General features: G+C 37.0%; 1 long non-coding RNA gene across 2 annotated transcripts in view; it reads left to right on the top strand.

The window, feature by feature from the left end:
- LOC149919137 (uncharacterized) overlaps positions 1-9,114 on the top strand; it is a 50,843-nt gene extending 41,729 nt beyond the window's left edge. Inside the window, exon 5 of one of the 2 annotated variants that reach the window (XR_016464461.1) lies at positions 8,947-9,114. This is a non-coding gene — a long non-coding RNA (uncharacterized LOC149919137). The remainder of the gene's footprint in view (positions 1-8,946) is intronic. The other variant, XR_016464464.1, reaches the window with a different exon arrangement.
- Positions 9,115-24,107: the final 14,993 nt, after the last annotated feature.

The following is a 24,107-nucleotide window of genomic DNA, read 5'->3' as shown; positions in this document are numbered from 1 at the left end:
AACCTTGCCTGTGCAGGATAGTCAAATAAGTGAGCAGCTAATCTTTTTAATTAAGTAATTTATTTATCAAATACTTATTCCCTGCAAATAGACTGATATGTACATAAAGGTAAGATAAATGCTTCATTCCTTCATGTCCAGAAATCTCAGGCAATGGTGAGGCAATCAGTGTGGAAATGCTGTGAGGGAGTAGGGCAGTTCCTTCCCCCTGCCTTTGTCTTCCCATCCATTTTTTATTACTTCCTTGCTGGAAGCAGAGAGCAGTGGAAGGAATTGTCTCATGTGCTTCAGCCAAATACAGTCAACCATTTCAATTTTACAGAGCCTTTGAAAGCAGGTTAAAATTAGGAAATGAATTTCTTGTTGATGTGGATGAATGCTCACAGCCTGATCCCTTGATTTGTTTGCAAATGGCCTTGTCTAGCAGAGATATGATTTAAATAAACTCTTAAGGTACAGAACACAGGCTCAACATAAACATTCGTGGTTAATTATTTCTAGGCACTTATTAGAGAGAATATGAGTTGTAACTTGTGATTTATGATTAATGAACTACTACGAGTGTTCGTGGTATTCCACTATTAATGTTCCTGACAATAAAGATATATAGCATAAAAAATCCCTGGCATTCATGAATGACCACTCATGGAAAGAAATGTCTAGCATATTAACACATGCATAAGGAGTCTTCAATAGTTGGTTGTTTTTTTTTTTTCATTATTTTTTTTTAATTTAAGATATACTCACAGAATCATTTGGGTTGGAAAAGGCCGTCAACATCATCAAGTCCCAGCTGACCAAGTCTACTTAGTCCCTTCACTAGACACTGTTCTCTAGTGCCATGTCCACATGTGTCTTAAATACCTTCAGGAATGGGGAATTCCTATACAGCCCATTCCACTGCTTTAAATATTAAAACTTGAATGAAAATTCTGTTGTGTGCTAAAACATTAATTTAACAGTAGCTTAACTAAACTTCTACATTGCTTGACACTACTCACTTTTAACTGTCATAAAAATAAATGAACCTAAATACACTAAAAGGGAGCAGACAGGAAATTAAGAGCAAATGATTTTCTAGCAAAGACCCACTGTGTGCAGGAGTCACTGGAATTATGGGGGTGACAGCTCCCAACTGTTTCATATTGTGGCAGACCATTTGGTTATGCCTTTGTGGGTAGGTAACAGGGAGAACTGTTGTAATGATTTCACAGTGAAAATGTTCCCAGCCTTGAAGAGTTCTCATTTTTTAATTCCAGTTTTGCATGTCATGCAATTTTTCTATTCTGCCAACCTGTAAAATGTCTGATGCAATTGTTAAATTGCAGAAAATTTATAATGTTACTTACAGTGCCCAGCATGTCGAAAACATGGGCTATTTCTAGACAGTATTCATTTTATTTCCAGAGAATCCCAGAATCCAAGATACTCACTGATGAGGAACTATTGCTAAAAAGATGTAACAATGTGGACTGAAAATATGACAATTTAAGGAGTGGCAATTCAGCGGTGTAACCCCTAATGGATGCTTAAAATTTCTTTGGTATTCTTTGAGAACTGCAGGAAAGGATTGGTATGTGTGAGACCTGGAAGTTTACACTAAATAACATGATGTTACTGTATTTTCAAAGCTGACAGCTAAAGATCCCTTAAGCAGGGAAAATCTCAAGTGAAAGACTGGGAGCTTGTAAAACTGTTCAATTTAACATGTAATGAAATGGCTTCTCCGATCTTTATTAAAGTAACAACAAAATATACTATTAAACAGGAAGTATCAAATATTAATTTCTGTGTTCTCCTGAGTTTCACTATCTATCTTTAAATTTCACGTCAGTGGAAAATGTGAGTGACTGTGTTATTAGCATCGGAGTATGTCTAGTTCATAATTACCTACTATGTGCACAGCAACAATTTACAAGCCCTCTATTCATTAGCAATCTGAAAAGAACTTTCAGATGGGTTATTTGGTAAATTTCAGTTAGGTTAAAAATGCCTTGGAGGGCCAATTACATATTGTGGTATTTATGCAGACATCAAAGGTTTAGTTGTTTAGGCAAGGAAAACTAAGGTCATCTGACTTCTTAGAGTATTTAGGAAGAGTTCGGCTTATTCCAACCTAGAGTTTTACTGTAAATAGATATCCCAGTTACAATAAATATTACTCTGATAATAGAAACTTCTACATCAGTTGTGTCCATAATCTTATTTTTTTTTTCTTTTTTGCAGTGCGTATTACTGTGCAGATCAAGTAAAGAAAATCCCATGCTATTGGTTTTTGCTATAGTTTTCATGAGCATAAATTCATAAGTGCCACTGGAATTCAGAATAAGTTCGGACACTTAAAACTCTCAAAAAATAAGCAGGCTTAAAATTTTTCCAGACCATTTGATAATGATGCATTTGAACTTGTCTTTCCAGGTTTGCAATGCTTCTTCTTGTTCATGGCTGCTAGAAGATGCAGCATCTTAACTAAATTAACAATAATAACCTAATTATATATAAAGTCTTAAGCTAACAAACTTCACAAACTTTATAAAGAGCTAAAAAACAGAGTAAAATTAGTCATGTACTTATCAACTAGATGCTAATTACCAATATACAAAATTGCACTAAAATTTGAGCACTTCCAGCATAATATTTTCTGGTATAAAACAAGGTTTTGCATTATTGCAGATCGTGTGCTTTTATGGTTGAGTAAGTTCACAGATTTATCATTACTACTTGTATAGTCACTGATTCCAAATCCTTGAAAATCAAGGGAGATGTTACCTGAGTATCAAAGCAATCAAGCTTTAGTCTTTCACATCCAGGAGATAGCAGTCTGGCTTTTCTTGTCCTCAGGAGGAGTGAGACAGTGATTGTAGGAAGAATTATAGGAGAATCTGATCAGGACATGAGACAAATGAATTCACGAGTGAGGATAATTAAGCAGGTTGCCGAGCAAGTTTGTGGGGTCTCCACCACTGGAGGTTCTCAAAGCCTGACAGCACAAGTCCATATGTAACTCAGTCCAACATGTTGGCCCAGCTTTGAGCTTGACCAGATTGTCTAGAAGATCCTTTCCGTGCACAGTGCTTTGCAATCACACTTTATCCTTCCCAGCAGGGTGCACATACCATCAGGCCATGGATATCCTGAGAAATGCATTTTGGGGTGGAATGTCTCTGTTCTTCTTGGGTGAAAACAGAAATAGCCCTGGAAGCGGAAATTCTTCCTTTGTGTCTGCAGGGTGAGAGTTCGTTATGAGGTGCCAAAGTCAGATTTACCCAACAGCCCTTCTGAGTCTTCAGTCTGTCCTTGCAGTGGATCAGTTTTAAATGGCAAAGTAGCATTTTTCAAGGATACCTACTGGTATGGTTGTTAGGACATTTTTTGAGTTAAAGTTTGATCCTGTCTTTCTCACAGCTTATACTGCTATTGCAAAAGAGCAGCTGATTGGTGGTGTTTCCATTAATGATCGCTTGTTAGCATGTGAAACCAAAGTTAAAGCATTTGAGGAACTTTTGTGACAACTGTGTAATCACTGAGTTAATCTAATTGCAGATACAATCCAAGTGGGTTAGGGAAGTGCCATCAGATCAGAAGCAGAGGGAGTCCCACAACAGGCAACAATTTGCAAGCTCATGATGTTCTAAAACAGTTAATAACCTGGAAACAAAAGGTACTAATCACAAAAAATGCTTCCAGTGGATATTTTCTACTTCATATATCTTTTGATTTGTATGTGAATTTTCTTTTCTACTGGAGTAGAAAATAAACGTATTTTGGAAAATTCCGAAGTTTTACTGAATAATGTTGTTGATTCATCTTGTCTTACACATTAAACCATGTGACTGTGTTCACATTTCTCTTAATGAGAAGGTGGTTCTATGTGAGGACTGCCTATTGGATTTATGTAATTGTATGGCAGGTTGCTGAATGACATGTCATGTGGTATTTCTGGTCAAAGTAAGGAATCAAAAAATACTGAAAAGAAATTTGCAAGATAAAGGAAAAGAAGCATAGAAATGAAAAACATGACAATGCTAAAAAATGAGAATAAAACAAATCAATTCACCACCCAGACCGCTGCACGGTCCTGTCATTCATCAGTTGTTTATTCGACCAAAGACTTTCATTAAAAAATCCAGAATCTTCCTTATTCCTTGTTTACAAACGTTCTTTGAACTTCAGAATATCTCCCGGATTCTTTGGGAAATGTTGATTGTTCATTTTTAAGAACAGTTAATTCTTAAGCCCAGTTAATTCTTTAATGTCTGCTGTATCTGGGGATCTATCATGGGCTATTGGTCGTTTTTTAGCAGGCAGTTTAGATGTGGCTGCCTTATTTTGGAAAGTAAGAAAACTCAGCTGTATTGAAGAGAGACAGATTATGTCAGCTGGCCTCAGGGTAGATAGTGGTCCCTGAAATGTGTCATTTACTTGTGTATGTGTACTGTAGGATTTGAGGCATAAAGTGAGATTTGGCTACTTAGCACTTGTCAGTAGGGATCTAGAAACCCTGAGAAAGGCAGTTGTGACTTTTATTGTTTCCCTGCCTTTAGACATAGCACTAGATGCCAGGCCATGTCCTGGTGCTCGGATTCTCAAACTGGCAGCACTCGGCTAACCAAACTTCCCCAAGGTCAGGTTCTGTGAGCTTCTTTGTAAACTGCATAGTGAAACTGATATTCACAAAGCTGCTTTAGAACAGACCTCTAATTTCATGGAAGGCTGGAGGCTCAAGCAAAATGTTGTTATGTTTTTTTGTTATTGTTGTATGTTTGTTTTTTTAAATGTGGACCTCAGAACTAATTTCTGTGAATGGAATGTGTTGGTGTTCAATCAGCTTGAACGTTTAGGAACTCTAATCAGCCACAAATGTGTCAAACAATACGGATTTTCCTCTTCAACTGGAAGAATGTCATTCCAGAACAGCTGATGTGTAAATTTATTTACTAAAAGTCACATGAAGCAGTCACTTCAAATTCATGATTTGAAATGTGCTTTTTCCACAAATACTTTTTTTTCCAGAATAAATGTTTGTTAAGATCAGAAGTTAAACAACAAAAAGAACATACAGGAATTTAGTTCTCTATAGTCCAGGAACCTGTACTTCTCCATAATTCTTCTTTCTCCTTGGCTGATACAGTGAGAACTTCCCCATCATAAATACATAGTTTCCCAGAAAAGGAGTGAGAAAGCAGGAAAATGTAGCCAAAATGAACTCAGTTTTCTTTACTAAGTATTTCTGGAAAACATTTTGTGGTATTTGCTCAATCCTAATAAATCATCCAATCTATTTAATTGACATTGAAGGCTATGCATATAATTATTATAGCTGCACTGACTTCAGCTGAGCTACTTTCAGTTGTATCAGCAGGAGATCAAGACTAGGGAATTAACACTCTGGCAAGTTTATCATCAGATGCTCTCTGTGATAGAGTTTTAGAGAGTCATAACACAAGACAGTTGAATGTCAATAATCAGTCTTTGGTGTCTCTCTGTTTCTTATTCTCAAATGCCTTTGCCTGCAGTCATGTTACTATGCGTACAGCATTCTGCCCTTGCTATTTATTCATGTTAATGTGATATTCTCATTTGCTTAGTGTACCTATTTGGTTGTTTCCTTCTCTTTTAAATTCACTTCTTCCTGTCACATAAATATTCATTTTTTCATGCTTCTCTCTGCATTGCTTCCCAATATATCCACTTTCATTAGAAATGGAAACTCTGAATATAAAGGGACAGTGTTTTCACACTTTTCACGCTTTTAAAATATATTCCATCCAGAGAAGGGATTGAAAGACTAACATTTAACTTTGATTTCTTCTAACAGAGAGAGATATAACTGGAACTGCATAACAACTGCAAGATTGTTGGATAATGATTGTTTAGAAGTAGATTAAAAGTATAGATTAAAAAAGTAGATTAAAGCATAAAAGTAGATTAAAACATCCATAACTGAGGCACATGCAGTGTGAACAGCTGGAAGTGATGCCCTTTCCTACAGTCATTGTCACAATTAATACAGGGATTTCTCTGCAGTCAGTGAGAATGTGTCAGAGATTTCAGTGGAATTTAAATCAGATCCCAGATTGGTTCTGAATAAACTCATCTGCTGACATTGTAAGAAAAGACAAAGGAAAGTATGAAACTAGTTAAAAATTACTGTTTCACGTGTTGCATGGAGATGAGTTACTATCACAGGTGACTCATAATCTTCTAAGTTTGAGCTGACAAACACCATAACTAGGTTTAAGACTGGAATAAAGATAGTAGTCTTCCATCTAGTTCAGGATAGATATAGTCACTGAAGAAAATGATGACAGTTTTTTGAGACAAGCAGATAAATGGGTACATACTAGACTTTCATATATACCCACATGTACAAAAGAACAAAAGATTGTCATAATTTTTATCTCCCATTTTTTTACAATATTATTTTAGCAAGAATGAAAAGGACAGACTTTTTAAATTGTAAGATAATTAGGAATCCAGATCTATAAAGTTTAAAGTAACTCTAAGCAGAATAAAAACTATTTGAGAAACAAAGGGTCTACCTTACCCGTTTGTACCCTTTTCAGTGTATCAATTATCTGGGCTAAAGACTGTGTGATAAAGGAAAATGAAGAAAAGACAAAAAGAAAAGTCTGGCTGTAGGAAAGCCTTTCACTCCTTTGGATGTTGAATATCACAGATGACACCAAGTTTGGAGGTAGTGTCAATCTGCCTGAGAGTAGGGAGGCCCTTCAGAGGGATCTAGATAAGCTGGATAGCTGGGCTGAAGTGAATGGGATGAGGTTCAACAAGGCCAAGTGTCGGGTCCTGCACTTTGGCCATAACAACCCCATGCAGCGTTATAGGCTTGGGGACGAGTGGCTGGATGACTGTGAAAAGGAAAGGGACCTGGGGGTGTTGGTTGATGCTTGTCTGAACATGAGCCAACAGTGTGCCCAGGTGGCCAAGAGGGCCAACAGCATCCTGGCCTGCATTAGAAATAGTGTGGCCAGCAGGAGCAGGGAGGTGATCATCCCCCTGTACTCAGCTCTGGTGAGGCCGCACCTCGAGTATTGTGTTCAGTTTTGGGCCCCTCACCAGGAAAGACACTGAGGCCCTGGAGCGTGTTCAGAGAAGGGCAACGAAACTGTGAAGGGTCTGGAGCACAAATCTTATGAGGAGTGGCTGAGGGAGCTGGGATTGTTTAGTCTGGAGAAGAGACCTCATTGCACTCTACAACTTCCTGAAGTGGAAGTGGTGGGGAAGTGGTTTGGCCTCTTTCCCCAGGCAACGACCAGGACCCAGGGAGATGGCTGCAAGTTGTACCAGAGGTTTGGGTTAGACATAAGGAAAAACTTTTTCTGTCAGAAAGTGGTCAGGCACTGGGATGGCCTGCCCAGGGTGGTGGAGTCGCCCTCCCTGGCAGTGTTCAAGAGGCGTCTGGATGAGGAACTATGAGATATGGTTTAGAGGCTTGTGGTAGCAATGGTAATGGGAGGACAGTTGAACAGTAGGTCATTTCCAACCTTGTAATTCTATGATTCTATGATTCTATTATTTAAGATCAGATTTCTCTGATCTTGGTTTCACAGATTTTACTAGGATGCCTAGAAATATTAAGGGATATTTTTTAGTTGATACTGTTTTTTTGGTAGGCTTCTTTTACATATGTTGAACTAATATCCAGAGATGCCACATGGTAGAATTTTTACTCTTTAACAAACAACAGCTCCATGCTTTTAGTATCAAAAATGTTATTATAGTTTGAAGCCAACCCACTTTCTAGCCAGTTGCACTTATTTAAAATTATTATTTTTGTCCAATCCAGCTCCAGGATAAAAGTTAAGGCAAGTAAACTTTATGATGAACAAATTGTTTTATTGGATTGTACACTTCTTGAAGAAATACGCATGTTTAAAGCCAGAAGACAGCAATTTTTAAGGCTTGATGTCCATTATGGGGAAAAAATTATTTCCTCATTCAACCCCTTCCCATCCACAACCCAAAGAAGAAAATGCTCAACAGGACAGGTAGATCCAGCAGTATTTCTGGCAAGTAATTTCACTGTTCTGCAATGGGGTTTCCCCACCAATTAAGTTGAATTAATTGAAAAGTTGAAAGAAGAGTTTGTCTTCAAATGTTTTATGATTGATGCAGTTCAAAATAAAATTCTTAGAAATATTTAGTAACAATTTCTGATAAAAAAGTATGAGATAATGTTACCACTGTCTTGTAAAGTTCATATTCAGGAATGCTGGTATATGAAAATAAAAGGCAAATTCTGAAGTCATAACTCCCATTAGACAACAATTAGTCATATGAAAATCCCATACCTCCTCAATCTTCTTTTTGTTTATCAATTTTCCACCTCTCCTGTAGAGGAATGAAGAAAGCAGCCTTTGTACTTCTTTGTTCCTAAACTTCCCTTAGGATCTTTAGAATATAAAGCTAAGATAGTTATTTTTATAGTCATGATAAGGAAGCATTGCTTATTCATAGATTTACCAATTTTTAAAGTAATATAGCAGATCAAACATTTTTGTCTAGTGTTTCTATATTAAGCCCATAAATTTTGTCTGAACTAAAACCACAACTTTTAAACTCACTCTATTTAAACAGCTAGTATGATTAAGCAATGACTATATCTGTACATAAATTTTACAAGTCAGAGTCTCAGTGTGGCAAGGCCTCAGAGTAAACAGTAGGAAACTTTTATTTCTCAAGATCACTTGAGAAATAAAAATATGGGTAAGGTCTTGTGAAAATATTACAGTAGTGAAATTCTTTCTTCTGAGAAAGAAGCAGGGTTCAATTCATCCTCTTAATATCAACTGCCTTCCCAAAATCCATACTTGTCAGAAGTCTGCAAAAGTCTACATAATTTCATAATTTCTTCCACTTTGGTTTATCAGTGTGTAACTTCTGTCTCATTTTGGTACTGTAAATAATTTTTTTTTTCTTTTTCAGATCATAATAAAGAGGACAAAAATCTTGAAGAAGTATTACAGAGTCATATGAGTCGTATGAGTCAATGAACTAAAATAGGAGGAGATGTCTACTTTCAGCAAACTTCAAGTCCAATAAAATTTGAGATTACTCTGAGATTTTAAAATGTCTCATTTACCTGCTTTGCCATTTTTGTTGGTCTGTGCTTTTTTAGGGATTTAGACAGGTCAGATCCTAAAGCAGAACAAACATTTGTGAAAAAGCTTATGTTTATGGAATATTTAATAGAGTGGAACGAAGTGTGTTAGAATTATACAGTTTGTTAAATTAATAGTTAATAGCTAGTTGTGCTTGATTATTTTTTCAAATCTTAAAATTTGGTTCATATGTGACTCAATAACATGGATTTCAGCATTAATCTCTAATTACTGCAGAGATTATTTCTAATTATTTTTCATGGAATTATACAAAGTCCTGAGTTGGAAGGGACCCACAAGGATCATTGAGTCCAACTCCTGAGCTCCACCCAGGACCACCCAAAACCCAAACCATATTTCTGAGAGTACTGTCCAGACACTTGTTGAGATGTGTTGAAATGCTAAAGGGTACCACCACACCCTTCAGAGACTTTCATAAAGCAGGAGAAATAATTTGCAAAAGAAAACATCTACCCTGCCAGTAACAATAATAATAATAAAAACAGAGAATCTACCTCTACCAAAGCTCTCACTTGAGTGTATTAGTATGGAGATGAAGAATTCCTTTTTTTGAAGAGGAATAACTAAGCACACAAATATGTCCTTTGCAGAAAGAAATGTATGCTTAATATCCATGGGGATGGCATTCAAAAGCTAGGAGAAAAAAAATCATCGAAAAATATTGTTGAGCAATTGTGTGCTTAGAGTGCCATAAATTGTACTTAGGCTGACTGGACACACACACAAGAGACAAGTCCCATGACTACTGATAAAGTCACGCTCTGAAAGACAGAATTTTCTCTCCAGTTGAATTTTTCCATCCGACTGGAAGGATGGACTGCTCTATCTTAACCAGATCTCTAGAGTATTTCTGCAGTGATTTTTTTCCAAGATGAATTTTGAAGAGAAAACTGATTCTGATCTGCTTGAGCATCTTTTTTCTTTGAAGTCATATTCCCTGGCAGTGTTTTTGGGTGATTCTGCATCTGTATGGACATTTCCTTCTTCATTTTGTTTCCCTTTATTCTTTCATTTCATCTTCTTCCTACTCAAAACCTGAAAAGCTAAAGATTAAGTGAAATGGAGTTTCATAATTTTATAATATCATTGGTGGATTATGCAGTTAGAGAGAAATGGCAATTTAATATGTGAAACTGTGAATCTCATCCGTGTCTGCAGAACCAAGTCTATATAGGCACACTAGTTTTTTTACTTTTCACAGAGCTTCTAAAACCATGGGGGTTTACAGGCCAGCCAAATTTGTTGCAGTATTCACTGCAGGAGAATTGCTTTGCCAAGATTTCTGTAAGGCTTAGAAAGGACCTAAAAACCTAAATATCATATCTGTGCATAGGTACATAATTTTTGAATTAATATGCAGGAAACAGTCTCCATTGCTAATACCACTAGGAAAATTTATAAGAATGCCATTAGGTAAACTCATAGTACATAGTTTGGGGATCTGAGTACTAAGCTGTCCAAAGTGCAACACTGAATCAGATGGCTAGGCTGCACCAAGGAATGGTATTTCATACACATATATTTCTATGCTCAGTATTTCTTACTAGCTGGCTCTGGATAGCCTGCAGTTCAGAGTGGTATTGTCATGACAGCCTTCTACCAAGGTGTGGTTAGTAGGCTTTGCAAGAAATTCAAGTGGCCCTTTGTAGTTTATTAAACAGTTTTTCTTATACATGCATATGGAGGTTTTAGCTTATATGATTTTCTTGGGGTTGTATGCTTAGTTCTAATAATCCCTAGAAAAATTATACTCTATAGGTGGCTTCAAAAGTAATACCTCCTATTTACATTCCTACAAAATACAAAGAATAAGAGGAGCACAATTACACTATTTGGTAGTGTACTACAAAAGATATTTTTCAACAGTCAGAACCATTAGCTATCTATTTTTGCAAGCTGTAAACAAGAGCCTGTGTGCTGTGCTTGTAAAAATCTACACTAGCAGAGGTGACCCACTGTCACTGTCATTGCTGCTGGAATGCACCACCTGCCACCTCACTGTACTCACATCCACTGCTTGGTCACCGTAAACATTCAGCAAACATAAATGAATGTTAATGGGTGCCATTTTTTCTGCATGGGGGGATTCAATGACACACCTTTGCTTCAGTCACTTCTGCCATCTGCTGCACAGAAACAAAACATAACAGAATACTGGTGGGAAGGTTCAGCTTCTACTGTCATACCACCAACATCTGCCTCTGACGCCATGGGTCAGCATAATAAAATAAAAGGTATTACTTTCAGAGCAACTTTCATATCTATTTCTTTTGTGTGAAACAGTGTCAGTATGGAGACATCTGTATTTCTTTTGTGTGATACTGTCTTAAAATGTTCACGTTCTGTAAATGCAGTAGGAACTGGATGACAAAAAGCAGGACCTTTGTTCACACTTTCAAGCCTTGTTTCCAATTATTCATTCTCTTGGCTCTGAGTATTTCTTGTTTAGCTTTTCTAGTGGTCACATTTTCAGGATTCAGTCTGCTGCTTCTTCGCACATTCTGCCCCTACTGTTTTCATTCCTTTCTCTCTATCAAAAAAAACCATAGGTCAATAAAAGAACAATTACCTACTACTACAAGCATTTAGGTAGATCTTTAAAATAAATTACAGGAGACATTAAAGATTTATTCCGCTACTATCAGTCAGATAGATTAAATGCCGAAAATTGAAGTGTCAAATTCAGTTATGTGATTTAAAATTGATGAGAATGACTATGCAGTGCTGCTGCTTACAGATGCCTACGTGTAATGATTTAAGCTTGCATTCATTTTTTGTTTGCTTTATGTTTTTATTTGCCTTATCTCTTGGTAATGTGTAACTCAACCCCCAAAAAGATGCGTCCTTGAAGCAAATGTCACGGAATTGCAGTAGAATGCAGAATGCATGGCAAAGTGTCATACTTGTTGTCAGGTAAGAGAAAAAAAATCTAGCTAAATTATTAGAATTCTTGTTATATTTCCATTTTATTTTTTTCTCTTTCAGGTTTATTTTCCAGGTAAATAATAGTAGCATTGTATGACATGATTATAGAGGAATTAATGTAGTACATGACATAGAAAGATAAACCTTTCCAAATTCTTAACAAGGTCTTTTATTCAGCTATGAGTAATACCAACTATATATGGAAACTGCTGACTTAGCCGTTGCAAAATGCATTCACACATTATTTGCTCAAAATGAGCTTGAGGTCCAGGATACTTTTTGTACATTTCTCTTACACATGCCAAAATTCTGGCCTCAGCCTCATAAAACAAGCGAAAACAATACTGAAATCAGAATGAGAATGGAATAATTGAATCAGCAGAAGCTGAGTGACAGAGCTTCATCTGTGTATCATGAAGTAGAGAAGTGAAAAATTAAATGTAAGATGGAAACAGAAGAGGACTGGAAGATGTTCTGCCCATTTAATGAGCAAATGCATACTTTCCTGGAAAACATTGCGTGCATATTTTTTACTAGATAACTTGCCTTTTTCCTTCTGGAAACTCATTTGAAATGGAATTTCATGAAATTTTAATCAAATACATTCTTTTATAACAATTCAAACTGTTTTTCTTTAAAATTGAAACACTAAAATGAAGCTATCATTACAGTTCTTAAGGCCACATACCTCTACCATGAAAATGCTATATTAATATAGTGAAGTAATATTATGACAATTGTTTGTAATTGTTTAGATCACTTAAGTCCTTTGTACTATAAATGTAATGGTTATAACTGTACAGTTAAATAAACAATTCCAGGAAACATTCCCAGCCACTGAAACTGGATTGTCTATATGGCAAAGCTGTTAAGTGCATGGTGCATTTTTGGCATCTGCTAGTTAGCACACTCCTGGTGAGGCCCAGAGGTCAAAAAGACATACTCTCATTTTCAACAGGTTGTTCATGTCTGGCTACATAATTTCTCATAGGCAGTTTTGGACATGGGCTGTTGAATGCCAGCTGGCTTCATTGCCAAAAGTACGATCCCTTTAATTTACTGCTGTTGACATAATCATTGTGTCTATCCAATACTTTAGGGTACATGAATAATTCAAGCCCAACTGTTACTGCAGAGATGACAGAGAGGGTCATTTGCTCAGATTTGCCAGACTGCTCTAAGAAGTTGAGTCTTCTGCCTCTACTCATGCCATACAACTTTCCTACCTGGATTCCCGTCTGTATAACTAAGAAGAATCCAACTTGTGGTGGGAAAAAAATAATTTACACTTTCAGGTAACATCTATGCCTAAGAAAATACGAACTGAAAAACAGAAGTGCTGAAAATTCTGTTGCTACCAACCTATTAAAACAAACACCTCATAGAAATTATTTCTAAATGTGAATGTAATGTGATGCTTTAATGAATGTGATGAAATACTTTTAGGACACCCTCTAGAGAGTATGGTGAACTATGTAGACAGAGACAGGGAAGTATTTTTATTATTTAAGAAACCTTGTAATAAGGGTCATGTGGTTAGACAACAGGTTCCTGTACAGTATCTTGAATGTTTCGTATTTACGATTTCAGACACTGATGCTGCTTTAGTCTGTAGGCAGAGGAATGAAAGCCAAGTCCAGGCAAGTTACAGAAAATGTCCAGGTGGCCTATTGATTTCTAAGAATTTCAGATACACAGGAGATATACATCTTGGGAAGTTATACCTGGTAATAACTACAAGCACAAACAAATTTAAATATCCTCTTTTTACTAGCATGTTTCTAAATCCTCTTTATTTTGCATCGTTATGAGTTTCTGTCCATTAGTTTTCAGGCACTATGTAATTTTATTGGAACTGGGCATAAGGCGATTAGTTACTCAACACTGTTGCCTTGGCAGAAAACAAAACAAACTCATTAAAGTCCATTTAGAATTATAGTAAGAAGAGCCTTCTGTAACTAAGAAAGGGCAAAGTATTTGTAGTTAGAAGAAAAACAGTCTTGTGTATTAATGTGTTCGGCTACTTAGTTCAGGAGCACTGTAAGTAAGGAAAGTCCTGACAAAGAATAATGCCATCTGTCAATAACACCCTGCAATGCCTTGGCTTGCCTAGTGACAATGAGACAATGAGACATTAACTCTGAGTGTCAAAGATTATCTTTGCTAGGGCTCTTGCCTCTACTTCAATGTCATATTTTTGTGTGTGAATATACCCAGTTTCCCTTCTCTGGGGAATGCTTGAACAGCTGAAGGAAATGGATGAAGCAGTCCAAGGGAATTTAGCAACTTTATATATATTTCTCTGTGTGCATATATATATAAATAATTCTGTGTTGCATTTTTGCTATTTGTTGCATCATTTTTTTATGAAACACAAAGGAATGAACTGAGTCAGTCAAAGGCAGGTGGAATGTGACCTGCAGGCCTCACAAGGATTGACAGCAACTTTGTAAATTCTGAAAGGATGCCATGTGAGATGGACTAGAATATCACGGAACATGATAAGTGGTGTAAACTAATACTGATTAAGATTATGAACTTGAAATATGTCTGCATGTAGTCACTCACAAGAAGTATGTTTACTTAGCACTAGAAAGTGGAGTAGAAAGGCCCCTTGACTGGAAAAGAAAAAGTGTATGTAGGAGAGCGTTTCCTCTTTTAGGCATATCTAATAAAGGACCTTTTCTTATGCAACAAAGAGATAATAAGAACAGTAGGAAGTGATGAGAACAAAAACCCGGTCAATAATACTAATTGACAAGAAAAGAGATGGCTTGTGGGAGTGTTGGCTTGTGAATGAGATGTGCCTGAACACTGTATGTGTGAATGCTGTCCGTGTGCAGTGAGCTTCAAGCTGGACCAGTGGGCATACCTGTGATGTCAGTGAAGGACCTGGGACCTGGGCTAAGAGATGGGCAGCAGTGGTGCTAAAAAGATTCATTAATGCGCATGTGCTTGTGAGCCTAGAGAGTGTGTGTGTGCATGTACAATACACCATTGAAATTCTGTCTCTGCCAGCTGGAGGAAGAGGTCCCAGCTGTATATGTTTTATGTGAATCTTCTTTGTAAGTGCTGTTGAAGGCAGTCTCTCAGTGAGACAGTCTGTGCTGCTGGTCATGCCAGTGCCCCCTCTCTGTCTCTGTGTGCATCTGTATATCTCTACGATACATGCTCATCTTTGCTTCTGGTTGAGTATGCAAAAGGAAGGAGGAAGCCAAATCCACTGCTAGCCAGACACCCCAGATCCTCAGGTACCAGGCTGGGTACAAGCAGCTCAGCAAAAAAAATCTTGTGCTGGAGTGCCTGGTGGAGGCAGCCACACCCTTTACCTCACTTAAAAGACAAATGTGAATTTTTGCTTAGAACTGAAAGATTATGAGAGTACCAATAATGCAAATTATGTCAGCTGCTGATGTTTCAGTTAAATCAGTGAACACCAAATATGTCTGACATGGTAGTGAGTGATGCCAAAAGAAATGGGAATTCGCGAATGAAAAAAATGAAAGAAAAAGAAGAAAGAGGTAAAACTGAATAAGCAAACACTCCAGTAAATGTGAATTGAATCCCGAATGCTGACCTTACTTCCAAACAACAAACACACCACTGTTTGTGTTTCTGATGTGATTGGTAGCTGTAAACAAGCCAAATATCACAGGTAACATTCAGGTTAAATTTTAGAGATTTTTTTTCTTTTATGAATGCTGTAGTGCACTTCCATGTTCTTTTCTAGATCAGATCCTGGTTGTGAACATGATCTCTGGTATCTACATAATTATGTACATAATCTCTGATATGCTCACCTTAATTTCTTTAGCAGAGAAAATAATATGTGAAGAAAGAGTGAGAAGGGCCTCTTATAGACCAACATCTTAGTCTATCACAGAAGTTGGATGTGGTTGGGGTATTTACCTGAAGCCAGACTTCCCAGATAGGAATTGTTTCTTGGGATTATAGATGCATGCATCTCACATTATAAATAAAAAGTAGAATCCCTAAAGCAGGAGGTTGAAATTAGATGATCTTCAAGTCTTTTCTATGATTCTATGATTCGCAGAGAAAATCCTAATGAATCCCAAGGCTCTTAATACAGGACATACCTGCAACTTTAGACTAAAGAGATATGATTCAAATCTCTTAGAATGGGCATCTAAAATATCAGTAGGTATAATGCTAGAAAAAAAATAATAAGTTTCTGTAAAGTATGGAGCTCCACTAATATCACTGAGGAGAGTGGCTTGCTTGTATATTTGACTTTATAGCTTGTTTCAACAAATTAGTGAAAACACTGACTTCATGACTGTGATTCTTTTAATTTGGTCACCAGACATGCTGAAGTGCTGATACAAACTGCTTAGAAAGGCTACCAGCTTGTTAAAGCTGATCCTGTAATCCCATGAGTCAGACTGTAAATCAAATAATCACTGAGGCTGTGCCTTGCTAAGCCTACCTACTACGTCTGAGCTGGGAAGTTAGTTGAGCACTAAATTACTCTTTCTTATTTTCTGCTTGGCCCATTCAGAACTGAAGGACTTTTTATTAGATTGCTTTTGCAATAAGAAGAAGTTAGGAATTGATCCAACAAAATGTTTAAGTACAGGCTGAGTCCTCGAATGTGATAATCAAACACATAATGGTAAGCCTGTGCTTAAGGATTTTGCTGAGTTCACATCTTACAGGTCTACCCAGGCTGACTATGTTGAGTTGAAATTACCTTTGTGATTATTTCTCTCCACAAATAAAATTCAAAATTATGATACCCTGAAGAGGAGACGGACTGAATCCTCTTTTTCACTGCATCTATTGAACCCTTCAATGTCCTTGACTTGAAACTCCATAATAAATTTTACTTCCATTTTCTATGACTCAGAGTGGACTGCTCCTCAGCTTCCTTACACTGTTTTGCCACATCTACATAAGTTGTTACTTAGACTGTAGAGCGTCCTATTGCCAAATCTGCCATATATGTATATATGCCCCCATCATATTAAACTGAGACAGAGGAGATTTAGATTAGATATTAGGACGATGTTTTTCACTCAGAGGGTGATGACTCACTGGAACAGGTTGCCCAAGGAGGTTGTGGATGCCCCATCCCTGGAGGCATTCAAGGCCAGGCTGGGTGTGGCTCTGAGCAGCCTGGTCTGGTGGTTGGAGACTCTGCACATTGCAGGGGGTTAGAAATCGGATGATCTTTATGGTCCTTTTCAACCCAGGCCATTCTATGATTCTATGATATATTGGTGCATGGAGTTGTTCCTCTCCAGGAGCAGGACTTATCAATTTCTTTTGTTGAACTACATGAGATTTCTGTCAGTTCATTTCTCCAGCTGCTTCTCCCAGTTTTATGTCACCTGCAAACTTGCTGGGGATGCAGTCTGCCCTGCTGTCCATATAATTAATGAAGGTGTTAAATAGACTGGATCCAGTATTGGGCCTTGACATGCAGTTCTAGTCTCTGACCTCCAAGTAGACTTTATCACAGATCACTACCCTGAGAGCCTGACTATTCAGCCAGCTTTCAACTCACCTCACTGACCATCCAGTGCATACTTTAACACCTTCTCTGTGAGGATTTTATGGAGGAAGTCAACGGCATTACTGAAGTGCAGGTAGACTGTACCCCATGCTCTCTCCTTATGTACCAAACTAGTCATCTAACTGTTTATCAGGCTGGCCAAGCATGACTTCTCCTTGGTGAGTCCCTGCTAACTATTCTTTATGATTTTCTTGTAATTTGAATGCCTGCCATGCATGGATATGTGTCTGTTATCATTCACATTTTTCTCTTTCCTTACAAAACTTTTCCTATCTTCTAGATGTTTAGTCTAATTTTTTTCTAGAAAAATGTCCAAAAATTAAACTCTGATACCCATGAATTAAATTAGATGTTACGAGCCTGTTTTTGATGCAACTTGCACTGTTTTTATTAAAGCTGACCTCTCACTACTCTTTGCTAAAATAATCTCCTCCTTTCCTGCAGTTTGAAACTAATTCATCTCCAATGTGACAAAATTTTATTTTCAAAATTATTTCTGATTTTTGAAATCTCCTTAGGCATGTATATTCTGGATATATAACCACATATAATCTGTTGTTTTTGGAAGCCACATAACCCAGGAGACTGTGTCCTGCCATTGCTACCATCTCCTGCTCTCTTGAAGAGCTGTTGCAGGCTCCCACAATCTTGTATTTTATTCTGCCTTACTCTGAAGGGAATGTTGCCCACCAGTGACAGCTGCTGTGTACATACCATAGTTGTACAAGAGTAAAAAATGTTATTGTCATGAACTTTTTATTTGATCTAACTTCTAGGCAAGATCTGTGAGATAACAGTTCCCTGATAGGCAGGACTCAGAAATATTTCTATCTACAAGTTCAAGCAAGAACTGAGATTCTCCAAAGTGTTTTATCTTGCAACTGTAGCTGCTGGGCAAAGCACTTGTTAGAGAAAATTTGAAAGATCATGAGATGAAAACCTTCAGCTGGTTCTCATCTGAATTCAAATAAATAATTTGGTTATCAACTGTGCTTTATTAATATCTGTAGAATTGGTAATGTTTTACAAAAGCATTTCAACCATGTAATAAGGACAGCTGATAAGGCCATAATCTGCCAGTTTAAAATGAAAAGCTGTAAATGCATTTGCAAACACATTTTAATTGTGTGTGATATTTTCCATCTCTTCCTTTTCAGGTTAGCTTGTGTCTATTTTTCTTTGCATTCTTTTCAATTGCATAAATCACATCCCATGCAGTTGGATTACTCCAACACTCTGAAATCCTGAGTTGTCAAAATGTCCAAACAGAATCATTCTGGCAGCCAAGAGCAAAAAAACGTCTCCTCTTTTCCAAGACAGAAACACACAATGCCTACATTACCCAAATCTTTTTGTTCATGCAGGTCATTCTTCCCTGTGGAAGCTGCAAATGTTATCATAGTACACATCATAACAGTGTGCTTATGGGTGCCCCTCAGACCTCCATCAGAGCACGCCCTTGCTTCCACTGAAGCATCACCTGCTGAGCCAAACAGGCTGAGAATCCATACTAAACACTGAAGTCAGTCTGGCTGCTGCACAGACTCAGATGAAGCAGTCCAAGTCTACATTGTCTGCCAGATTTATTTACATATTAAAGTACACTGCTGTCTACCAGTTTCATCATACAGCTATGGAATTCTTGGGGTACACCAAAATACGATCACTGCTGGATTGAGCCTCTAGAAGTCTCATACCACCAGAAACATACACAGATCAAACCCAGATGAGAATAGCTTGATGTGTTTCTTCTCAGTCTTAGTTACAGGTTTGTAGGCTTCCCCTGCTTTTCTTTTTTGTCTGCTTGCTTTTTCTTACAGAGTTTTGACAGGAGAAGGAGGCGGCATGACTCCTGGCTGTAAAAGAAAACCAGTAGTATGGAAAGTAGGCAGGAATGTGAAAATAGAGGCTTGGGGATAACAGCAAGCATCTCCCATTGGTACCAACCCTAATGCAGTAATAACTTCTGTTGGGTATTACAGTGACCTATCAAGATATTCTAACAGTACCCAGCAATTACATTCAGTCTTGGCTTTATACCCGCCTGCAAACATTTGACCAGGAAACTTGGCTCAAACACAGAATTACCTTAAAGTTTGAAGGGACTTGTACTTTTGGTTTTGGAAAAGCACAAGTGGAATATTCAGATCCTGACTTGGATTCGTGAATGCCCAGACTTTGGGTGCAACAACTGTTTGCTAAGTTCAAACAAGGTAGACGGTAATTGCAGATGCTCCAGTCTAGGGCACATTTGGGAAGGAACTTTTCAGCATGAACAAAGAATTATATTTTTCCATTTCAATATCAAAGATGAAACAAGACGGTCTATTATCTTCTTTACTACACATTGTATTTATATATTTTTGAAAGCAATGTATGCTTTGGAGAAAGTCTTCCAGAAAGGAATTTTTTGGAACAAGGCTAAATGATGTGAAGAGACTTTACAGAGGCCAAGAGGCCCCCTTTTATTTTTTTTTGTCCATATGAATACTCAGTAGTAGAAACATTCCATGTCAAGCAGATGAACTTTTAGTAAAACAATTAAACAATAAAAGAATGGGAATTAAAATCTTGTAGGCATCTGGAATCTACAAAGACACACAAAGAAAAGTATTTTAAAAAGCACAATCTTTATCTAAGAAATGTTTATGTGCATTGGTGTGTAAAGCATTTGAATAAATAAAGCAGAAGCAAATTCTGCATTTTTGAGACTGCTTTTGCTGAACACAGTAAACAGGAGAGGGTTCTGTAGGTGCTAGAGAAATGCACCACAAAAATGGTACTTTCTGAAGAGAATATGTAACATTTAAATGAACAAAAAATCATCATTTTACAAAAGACTGTTATTGAACATATGGTAGGATTTGAATTGAAAATGCATCAGGGATCAAGAAATTACATGGGAAAGTGTACTGTAATGTTTGGCATTTGGAGATACACAATCCATGACTGCATGACATTTATAAATATGTTTAGCTTTGTAATGAATCAAATGAAAATAGTGTACATATATACCCTGCATACTTTAAGCAAAGCCAGTCCTAACATTCATTTTTGACCCCTACTTAGTAGATCTGGGCATAAGCCATTGATCTGCTGCAAACTGTACTGAAGACAATGACAGTTGCAAGATACAAATTCATCCCAGTTCCTTTAAACAGGAGATCACAAAATTATAGTTTAGCAAATTACTATGAATTAAAATTAAAAAATATGATAATTCTGAAGATATTTTCTATATTGACTGGCTAAGTTTTGTATTCAAGAACTATTTCTCCAGCAAAATTTCTCTAAATAAAATATTTGACATGCATACAACATGCATCTCATATTTTGCATACATATAGTATAAGTATGAACACAAGTGCAAACTTTTTCAAAAGCATTTCTTTTTTTACCTTTTAGTCTTTGAATGACTGTTAGTATTCCTGAATCAACCTTTGTTTTAAGGGTACTAAAACTCTTATTTGAAAGTAGTACAAGAAAACTAATTATCTTCCAAAGCAAAATATCTGATCAAAAGAATCACATGTGCTAGATGCGAGATGTGCCATAAAGCTTTACCATTTAACTTCTCTAATCTCAACATAAGATGTCTGGGTTTTTTTTTGTTGTTATTTTTGTTTGTTCGCATTTATTTTTTATATTTAGATTGAATGCAAAATATTCAGAGACTTTCTGTCTCCACGTAACATGACAGAGGAGATTTCAGCATCAAGGAACTGGGGAAGGCAATGGCCAGCGGTCCAACAGGTCAAAACTGCATGGAATTCATTTGCATGGCAAATTCTACTATGGTGAAAAACAAGGGATCAGCATTTACCAAATTCTGCTGGCTGCTTATCTTTCAGCATCTGAAATGGAGGATTTTGATGTAAAAGCAAATCTAGTCGTACACTGCCCTGGTTCCAAGTCCAAAAGAGTATGAATGAGTATGCATGAAGAATGCACTATGCAAGCTGATTTTCAGGCCAAAAGATGTTCAAGAAATATGGGTATCAATAGACTGGTTCAGTCTTTGGATATGGATTCCTTTTTTGGCTTTAGAACTCCCTGTGTCTTCTCGTAAGTATGAATAGGCTCCATCCTGTTGGGACTGATGTCTTTTTGTTCTACTTGGAAAGCGTTTTCCTGTGTTACTGATGGAGCAACGGTTGGCATGGATTTTCAGATATTTACTTGTATGTTTGTTGGCTTGTCTGTTGCCAGGAATGATGGCAATATATCTGTCTGCAGAGAAGGAACTGTTTGTTCATTTAGCCTTCCTCTTTTTACTGTGTGCTCCCACAGAAATAAAACAAAAGTTTTGCAGTCTACATCTTAAATAATTGACCTCTCGTGACCTCTGCCACATAAACCAGTGAAATGCCTTAGTGTAAACCATCTGAAAGACCTTTTAATCCAATGTTGTTAGATCACTGACGCAGAATACAGCAGGGATGTAGTTAAAATTGCCTGTTCCCCTTTCCAGTTCCATGTGCAGGCTTCTAGCTTGGAGCATTTCATTATAATAACCCTCTATGAAATTTGTTATGTTAAATTTAGACCCAAGTGAACATCTTTTACATAATTTTTAAAAGTTTGAATTTTTTTTTGTATCAGAAACTGAAAACTTCTTACTTCAAATTATTTATTTGAATATCTCACTTCTTAGCAGACCACTTACTATTAGGTCCCGTCATAAAATCCATTTGCTCCACAGGAGGTTTTGATGGCAAATTTTCTCTTTTGACATTATGGGAAAAATAGAGCAATAACAGCTGAACTGAAAGCAGATCTTCTGAAAATTAGCTTTTATACTACATTATCTCTATTTGTGGTATGATAGTTTCTTTCCTATATACTGTAGTTGTTAATCTCCATAAGACTATACAGATAAATAAAATAAATTGATGTTGTATGTTTTAGAATGCATTTTAATTTTACATCAAAATGTCAATCATGAGATTTAAGTATTGGTCATTTGCCAAACAGATGAAACCACACAGCTGGCAAATTGTTCTATGTGATTAACAGAAATCATATTTGCAGTAATAATTTATGGTTTCTGATACTGTGAGAAAATGATATGTTTTCATATGTGTCAAGCACAATAGGGAAAAAGTACGTCATGTACCTCACTGATTAACAGAAGTGGAGAAAAACAGGGAAAGAGATACAGACAAAAGCCACAATATTGCAAAACAAAGTACAGAAGAAATCATCTAGTATAACCTGAGATTCTTATTAGTCACACTGATCTTGTCACAAACTTCTGTCAGTCCATAAAAATGGTTTGCTTGACTTTCTAGGTAAGTCAATGACATCTGAGTGTACTAAACACGATGCCTTTATAATAGCCATTAATCTTTGTGGAAAAAAATACTCTCTGTGCTCTGGAATGCACTGCATCTATTCTCCTCTGAAACCTCATCTTTGTTCCTCGTAATTACCATCTGTTTCTAATTTCTGACATTCTGTGTCAGTTTCAAAGTCTATTCCACCTTCTGCACACAATATCAGCTAAAATAAATTAATGTATTTACATATAGTGAGGACATATTTTAAGTAATAAATAAAATTCACGTGAAGCAGAATATAATGTATCCCTGGTGATGTCAGCTTAAACAAAATTAGGAACTGGAGGCCATGTACAGATCTTGCTTTGAGCAGGCGATACATTCTGCTTAAGGAATTGAACTTTGTTATAAGAGCAAAATAAAGCAAAAATCCCAGTATCAATACATTTTTTCCAACTCTTGCAATTAGTTAGTGTGAATAGAATCCTAGAATAAAGGAATCAAGTTATGTTTCACTTTATGATCTTCAATATTTAAAGGATCACACTGTAACAGTTCTGAGACAGAAGTTTCTTTCTTTCCTGCATGTGATTTCAACTCTTGCAAATACTGGAAACTTGCAAAGGTTTTTTTGAAAACATAGAATAGGGGTGACCAACAGGTGACCTTATCCTGCTTGAGGGTTATTTGGCTTGCACATTTCAACCCCAAACAGTGAAGAAAATCTATATAATGTGTCCTAAATACCATCAACTTACAATCACTTCTCACTGACTACTGAGTAACTGACATCATCTACCAAGAAACAGATGTAAATTACCTGGACCTTTCCCTCCATATTCTGTTACATGTTGGTGCTCTGTGACAGGTGGCAGCAGAGAGGCAGTCTGACAACTTGATGCCTGTCATGGAACTGTGAATGAAGCTAAGGTTTGCCACTGAATTCCTCCATGCAGAAGACATGGCACTCACTGACATTCATTGATGCTTGCCGAAGGTTTATGGAGACCAAACAGTGGATGTGAGCACAGTGGGTGGTGCATTTCAGCAGTGGCAACAGCCACATAAAAGACAAGCCATGTTCTGGATGGCCATGCACAGCTGTCACACCATGAAATGGAAAGTCTCAATCCGCTCATCCACACAAATCATGGATTACAACTAGAGAACTGTGTTTGGAGCTGAATAACAATTTCAATGCACTGGAAACAATGGTGGCAACAT

Source organism: Phasianus colchicus, chromosome 2 (genome assembly GCF_987193195.1).
Source record: "Phasianus colchicus chromosome 2, bPhaCol1.hap1.1, whole genome shotgun sequence".
NCBI classification, from domain to species: Eukaryota; Metazoa; Chordata; class Aves; order Galliformes; family Phasianidae; genus Phasianus; species Phasianus colchicus.
Note: the sequence above shows the minus strand (reverse complement) of the source record. Positions and strands in the feature narration are given on the sequence as shown.